Below are 8,372 nucleotides of genomic sequence, written 5' to 3' on the forward strand. Positions count from 1 at the left end.
TGTCTTACAGATGGTTTTCAATTTCATAACTCTCATTTATCAATTCTTGATTATTAGATCCTGAGCCACTGGAGTTCTTTTTAGCAAATCTACCCCCTCCCCACTGTGCCCGTGAGTTCAAGGCTCTTTCCTACTTTCTCCTCTATTACATGAAGTGTATCTGGTTTATGTTGAGGTCCTTGATCCACTTGGACATGAGCTTTGTTCAAGGTTGAAAATACAGATTTGTTTTGATTTCTCTATACACTGGATGCCAGTTACAGTAGCACCATTTATTGAAGATGCTTTCTTTCTTCCATTGTATACTTTGGCTCCTATTTCAAACTCAAGTGTTCATAATTATATGGTTTTATTACTAGGTCTTCAATTGTAATACAGGGTTCAATTTGTCCATCTCCGTGCCTATACCATGCTGTTTTTATTACTATTCTTCTGCAGTATATCTGGAAGTCAGGGATGGGGATTACGCCTGAAGATCGATTTATTATTGATTATTTTATTTATCTACATTTCAAATGTTATTCTCTTTACAGTTTTCCCTCGACAAGCCCCCTATAACTCTTTTCATCCCCCAACCCCCTCTATTAGGATGTCACAAAACCCACCCACCCACTGCTGCATCAGTGGCCTAATGTTCCCCTATCCTGTGTCATCAAGCCTCCACAGGACAAAGGGTACATTTTAGCTCAAGCCATGGGGATCCCCTGTATATTCTCTTGTTTGTGGTTTAGTTTCTGGATTGTTTGGGTGAACTGCTTTTTTGATATTTTTTTCTTCCTATGAAATTGGAAACCACTTCACGTCCTTAAGTCCTTCCCCTGACTTCCCCATTTGGGTCCCTGTTCTCAATCCAGTGTTTCGCTAAGTCTATCCACATCAGTATTCATCTGACTCTTGCAGAGCCTCTCAGGGGACATCTGTACTGGGCTCCTGTCAGTAAGCACTTTTGGCATGAGTAGAACCATGAATTTGGTGTCTGCCTTTGGTGTCAGTAGATGAGATGGATTCCAAGGTGGGTAGTCTCTTGATGGTCTTTCTTTCTGCTTCTGCTCCACTCTTTGTCCCTGCATTTCCTTTTGACATGAGGAATTCTGTATTATTATTTTGAGGTGGGAGGATGGTCCCATCCCTCAACTGGAGGCCATGCCCCTACCACTAGATATGGTGTCTACAGGATCTATTTCCACTTCAACAGTCATTTCTTCTAATATCCTCCCTGTTATATCCTAGGAACCTCTTAGGCCCCATGCATCTGGGACTTTAGGGTGGCAATGCCTAATTACCCCTCCCCTACTTTTACATACCTACTTTTCAATTCCTGACACTCTAACTTCTCCCTCAGTTTCTCCCATATCTAAACTGGCTCAAATTTTTTCTCCCAACTCCCAGGTCTCTTTCTCCTTCTACTTCCTAGAGAACATTTTCTTCCCCCTACTGAGTAGGACTGTGGCATCTACACTTTGGTGTTATCTTCCTTTTAGGGTTTCATATAGTCTTAGAGTATTATTGTGGGTATTCTGAGCTTCAAGTTGGCAAATAAACACTTATTAGTGATTATATACCATGGGAGTTCTTTTTTGACTGAGTTACCTCACTCAAATGAGGTAACTATCCATTTGCCTAAGAATTTCAGGAAGTCATTGTTTTCAATAGCTCCTTAGTACTCCATTTATAAAGGTATGACATTTAGTGTATCCATTCATCTGCTGAGGGACATCTGGGTTCCTGCCAGCTTCTGGCTATTATAAATAACACTGCCATGAACACAGTGGAACATGTGTCCTTGTTATATATTGGGGCATTTCTGGTTAAATTGTATAGCTGGGTCCTCAGGTAGTGTTATGCCCAATTTTCTGAGGAACCTCTTGACTGATTTCCAGAGTGCTTGCCCCACCTTGCAATCCTGCTAACAATCAAGGAGAGTTCTTCTTTCTCCACAATCTTGCCAGCATCTATTGCCACCTGAGATTTTGTCCTCAGGCATTTTTACTGGTGTGAGACATTGGATATTTTATTATTTACATTTCAAATATTATCTCCTTACCTGATTTCCTGTCCACACACCACCTATCCTATCCCCTCTGCCCCATCTTCTGTGAGGGTGTTTTCCCATCCAAACAACTACCTCTTCCTGCCTCCCCGTCCTGACATTACACTATACTGAAGGGTTTAGTCTTGGTAGGACCAAGGGCTTTTCCTCCTCTTTGTCCCCAACAAGGCCATCCTTTGTTACTGAGGTAGCTGGCGCCATGGGTCTGTCCATGTGTATTCTTTGAATGGTGCTTTACTTTCAGGGAACTCTGGTTTGTTGGTATTGTTGTTCTTATGGAGTTGCCTACCCTTTGAGTTCCTTCATTCTGTTCTCAAACTCTTTTTATGCCATTCCATATTCCACTGTTGAAAATTGTTTCACTCTGCAACACATTTTTAACAGGGTTATTTGATTCTTTGGAAACTACATTTTCGAGTTCCTTTCTGTATTGAATATAAGCCCTCTATCTGATGTATGATTGGCAAAGATCTTTTTCCAATCTGTTGTTTGCTATTTTGTCCTAAAGAAAATGTACTTTACCTTATAAATAAAATTTACCCAAAACATTTCCACAAATCCAGCCCTACAAATGATAATAGATGGAAAACTTCAACAAATGTAGGGAGAGTATGCCATTGACAAAGCAAGAAATTAATCTTATTTCAACTAATTGAAAAGAAGAGAGCCACACAAACCAAATTCCACCTCTATCAACAAAAATAGTAGGAAACAACTATCATTACTCCGTCATATAACTCAACATCAGTGGACTCAATTCCCAAATAAAAACACAAGATTAATAGACTGAATACATAAAGAGGACCTAGAATTTTGATGCTCATGGGAAACACACCTCAGTGATAAAGACCGACTCTTCCTCAGAATAAAATTCTGGGAAAACTTTTGGGACCAAGCAAATAGTACCAAGAAATAAGCTGGAGTGAACATTCTAATATTGAATAATGTAGACTTTCAACCAGAAGTTATCAAAAAAGATAAGGAAGGACACTTCATACTTGTCAAAGAAAAAATCCATCAAGATGAACCCCAATTCTGAATATCTATGCTCCAAATGCAAGGGCACCAACATTCATAAAAGAAACTTTACTTAAGGTCCAACAAATATTGCAACTCACATAATAATAGTGAGGAACTTCAATGCCCCACTCTCATTAATGGACAGATCATAGAAACAGAAAGTAAGCAGAGATACAATGACACTAACAGAAGTTATGAACCAAGTTAATCTAGCAGAAATCTATAAAACACTTAATCCTAAAACAAAAGAATATATCTTCTTCTCAGAAATTATTGGTACCTTCTCCAAAACTGACCATGCAGTTATTTCCAAACAGGCCTCAACAGATACAAGAAGATTGACATAGTCGCATGTATCCTAACAGGGCACCCAGGGACAAGGGTTTTCAATAACAACAAAACTACAGAAAGCTCACATTTACATGGAAGTTGAACAATGCTCTACCCAACGTTAATTTTGTTAAGGAAGGAAGGAAGGAAGAAAGAAAGAAAAAATTAAAGACTTTAATTTAAATTTAAATTAAATTTAAGAATTTAATGAAAATGAAGGAACAACATATTGAAACTTATGGGCCACAATGAAAGCAGTACTAGGAGGAGAGCTCAAAGATCTGAGTACCTCCGAAAAGAAACTGGAGAGAGCATACACAAGCAGCTTGACTGCACTGCTGCAAGCTCTAGAACAAAAAGTAGCAAATACACCCAAGAGGATTAGACAGCAAGACATACTGAAACTCAGTGCTGAAATCAACCAAGTAGAAACAAAAAGAACTGTATATAGATTCAACAAAACCAGAAGCTACTTCTTTGAGAAAATCAACAATATAGAAAAACCCTTAGTCAGACTCAGCAGAGAGCACAGTGACAGTATCCAAATTAACAAAATCAGAAATGAAAAGGGAGACAAAATGACAGAAACAGAAAACTTTAAAACTTTATCAGATTCCACTCCAAACACCTATATTAAACAAAATTGGAACATAAGGAGAATGGGAACAATTTTCTTTTTTTTCATTCCATTTTTATTACATTTAGCATTCATTTACATTTCAAATGTTATTTCCTTTTCTGGTATCCTGTCCATCAGCCCCCAACTTCTCCCCCATCCTTCCATATGGGTGTTCCCCTCCCCACCCAATCCCATTACTTCCATCCAGCCTTGGCAGGACCACAGCCTTCCCCTTCCACTGGTGCCCCAACAATACTATTCACTTCTACCTATGCAGTTGGAGCCCAGGGTCAGTTCATGTATAGTATTTGGGTAGTGGTTTAGTCCCTGGAAGCTCTGGTTGGTTGGCATTGTTGTTCTTATAGGGTTGCAAGCCCTTAGCTCTTTCTGTCCTTTCTCTTATTCCTCCAACCGGGGTCCCATTCTCAATTCAGTGGTTTGCTGCTGGCAGTCACCTCTGTATTTGACATGTTCTGGCTGTGTCTCTTAGGAGAAATTTATATCCTGTTCCCGTCAGCATGCACTTTTTAGCTTCTTACATCTTATCTAGTTTTGGTGGCTGTATCTATATGGGCCACATGTGGAGCAGGTTCTGAGTGGCTGTTCCTTCAGTCTCTGCTCTAAATTTTGCCTCCCTATTTTCTCTTATGGATATTTTTGTTCGCCTTTGAAAGAAGGATTGAAGCATCCACATTTTGGTCATTCTTTTTGAGTTTCTTGTGGTCTATGCATCTTGGGTTATTTGAGCATTTGAGCTAATATCCACTTAATCAGTGCATACCATGTGTGTTCTTCTGTGATTGGGTTTCCTCACTAGAGATGATATTCTGTAGATCCATCCACTTGCCTATGAATTTCTTGAAGTCATTGATTTTGATAGCTGAATATTACTCCATTGTGTAGATGAACCACATTTCTGTATCCATTCCTCTGTTGAAGGGCATCTGGGATATTTCCAGCTTCTGGCTATTATAAATAAGGCTCGTATAACCATAGTGGAGCATGTGTCTTTGTTGCATGTTGGAGCATCTTTTGGGTATATGCCCAGGAGAGGTATACCTGGGTCCTCAGGTAGTACAATGTCCAATTTTCTGAGTCACCTCCAGACTCATTTCCTGAATGGTCGTACCAGTCTGTAATCCCACCAACAAGGGAGGGATGTTTCTCTTTCCCCACATCCTCACCAGCATCTGCTGTCACCTGAGTTTTATATCTTAGCCATTCTGACTGGTTTAAGGTGGGAGCTCTCAGTGTTGTTTGATTTGTATTTCCCTGTGGTTAAGGATGTTGAACATTTCTTTAGGTGATTCTCAACTATCTTCGATATTTCTGTGAATTTTGTTTCACTGTACCCATTTTTTTAAAGATTTATTCATTTATTATATATAGTACAACAGCTGTCTTCAGATACACCCGTATAGGCACGTATCCTTGCAGATGGTCAGGAGCCACCCGTGGTTGCTGGGAACTGAACTCAGGACTCTGGACGACAGTCAAGTGCTCTTAACCACTGAGCCATCTCTCTCCAGCCCCTGTACTCCATTTTTAATAGGTTTATTTGGCTCTCTGGAATCTTCATGAGTTCTATGTATATTTTGGATATTAGCTGACTATCAGTTGTAGGATTGGTAAAGATCTTTTCCTAATCTGTTGGTTGCCGTTTTATCCTCATGACAGTGTCCTTTTCCTTACAGAAGCTTTGCAGCTTTATGAGATCCCATTTGCCGATTCTTGATCTTAGCACATAAGCCATTGGTGTTCTGTTCTGGAAATTTTTTCCAGTGCCCACGTGTTTGAGATTCTTCCTCAATTTTCCTCTATTAGTTGGAGTGTATCTGTTTTGAGGTGGAGGTTCTTGATCCACTTAGACTTAACCTTTGCACAGAGTGATAATGGATTTGCATTCTTCTAAATGCTGACCTCCAGTTCAACCACCACCATTTGTTGAGAATGCTATCTTTTTCCTTCAGATGGATTTGACTCATTTGTCAAAAAATCAAGTGACCATTGGTGGGGTTCATTTCTGGTCTCAATTCTATTCTACTTTCTATCAGCTGTCTCTGCACAATACTTCTCTCTAGGGGCCTGGTTTTAAGTCTCATGGCATAGAAGAAATTTGTCGTGGTGGACGCTATTGTCAACATTGTTCCTAGGTTATTTTCTTCATTTAGGTCAGTGCTGGTTTACTTGTGACTGAGGCATAATTTCATGAATTAATAAGGTACATATAAAGGTTAGGCTGAGGGTACTAAGCTCTCAGGTGGATTAAAACCATTGAGAATCTGAAGATTCTCAACTTCAATAGGTTCCTCGCACACATCCCCATCCCAAGTTATAGGCTTCAGGACATGGATGACATTCATAGGCTTTCTCTCCTCTATGTGTTTGTTTATGTATTTGGAGGTTACTGCTTCATGAAAATGGTTTAGAACCACATTGGGTACATTCAAAATTTTCTCTCTTGTATGTGTACTTTTAACATTTTAGAAACCACTACTTTGTGAAAATGCTTTACCACAATTGTTAGAGTTAAAGGGTTTCTCTACTGTATATGTTATTTTATGTCTTTGGGGATGACTACTTTCTGCAAAGGCTTTACCACCTTAGTTACATTCATAGGGTTTCTCTCCTCTATGTGTTCTTTTATGTGTTTGGAGATGACTGCTTTGTGCAAAGGCTTTACAACATTGGTTACAATCATAGGCTTTTTCTCCTGTATGTGCTCTTTTATGTATTTGGAGATGACTGCTTTTTCCAAAGTCTTTACCGCATTGTTTACATATGTAGGATTTTTCTCCAAGTGTGTGTGTGTGTGTGTGTGTGTGTGTGTGTGTTTTATGTATTTGGAGAGCACTACTTTTTTGCAAGGCTTTATCACATTGGTTACATCCATAGGGTTTCTCTCCTATATGCATTCTTTTATGTTTTTGGAGATTACTGCTTTTTACAAAGGCTTTACTTCATTGGTTATATTCATATGGTTTTTCTCCATTATGGGTTCTTTTATGTATTTTAATCTTCCTCCGTTTTCCAAAAGCTTTCCCACATTGGTTACATTCCTAGTCCTTCTCTCCATTATACCTTTGGGTATGACTGTGATATACAAAGGCCTTACCATATTATATAGACTCAGTGAGTTATTTTCCCATAAAACTTCTTTCATCCCTGCAAATACAATTGGCACATGTAAAATTTTTTCTCACATTGATTACCTTAATGTCTTTTTTCTCCATAAAATCATTTCACATTTACTTTAATTGTAAAGAATAATATAATCTTAACATAATATCACTTTGTTTACATTCAAAGTTGTTCCTTTCATAATGGGTTGTCTGGCATCTTTGAAGAAAAGAAGAATACGAAGAGAATTGATTACATGACTCACATTAATCTGATAATTTTTCTATAAGAGATTATTCACATATTTGAAGAGAACACTATGAACTCAAAGCTTTTGCACTTGGAATGGAGACATAAACTTTGCTATCATGTGAGTAATACTACGTTTGGAACATGAAAGAATACAAACAGAAAAAATTTCGACAACCCTAGTTTTCATAAAGAGTTTCAGCACTTTGAATTTGTAAATGTCCCCAATAGTGGTCAAAATTATTTTAATTATTTATAAACTTTTACCACACTAAGAAACTCTACTCAAAGTGGGGTATACTGTACATCTTCTAATTGTTCTAGAAAAGACAGAAGTATGTTTACTATCCCTGTGCTCACATGGCTTGTACTCATAGTGACATATGACATCCATATTAACAGAAGAATAACAAATGAAAGAGTTCGACATTACATTCACACAGTTTTGTTTTGTTTTTTTTTCTCATGGAGAGGTGGTACAGGGATTAAGGTTTCTTCACAAAACCAATCTTGAATCTCATAAACTGGCCATCTCACTAAGTTTAGTAGTGTTATTACAGGTATGTAGTTAACAACAGATTTAGTATGGATTATTTTCATACTACATGGTTGTAGACATATACTTGTGACCTAATCAATGTTATTCCTTTCTGCAAGAGCTACAAGATGTGAAATTGAACCAACGGAATGTTCTACACTCTGGTTCAGCTGTGCTTGATTCACTTGGTGACATATCTGTTAAGGCATTGTTTCTGTATCTTCTTGATTAAAAAATACAAATTAGATACCTGACATTGGTATACATGGTTTGTGAAATTTAGTAATCGTGCATAACTTAATGCAGTGAGTATTTTACCCGGCAGATTTTCTTGAAAGTTTGCAGGACATATTAATCTTTCTTGGAAGGCTCTTTCTCATCAGCTTGCACATGAGAATTACCTTTCTGTGTCTTCTAGAACTTGTAAAATATTCTTCAGTAGTATG

This window comes from Rattus rattus, chromosome 5 (assembly GCF_011064425.1).
Source record: "Rattus rattus isolate New Zealand chromosome 5, Rrattus_CSIRO_v1, whole genome shotgun sequence".
NCBI lineage: Eukaryota > Metazoa > Chordata > Mammalia > Rodentia > Muridae > Rattus > Rattus rattus.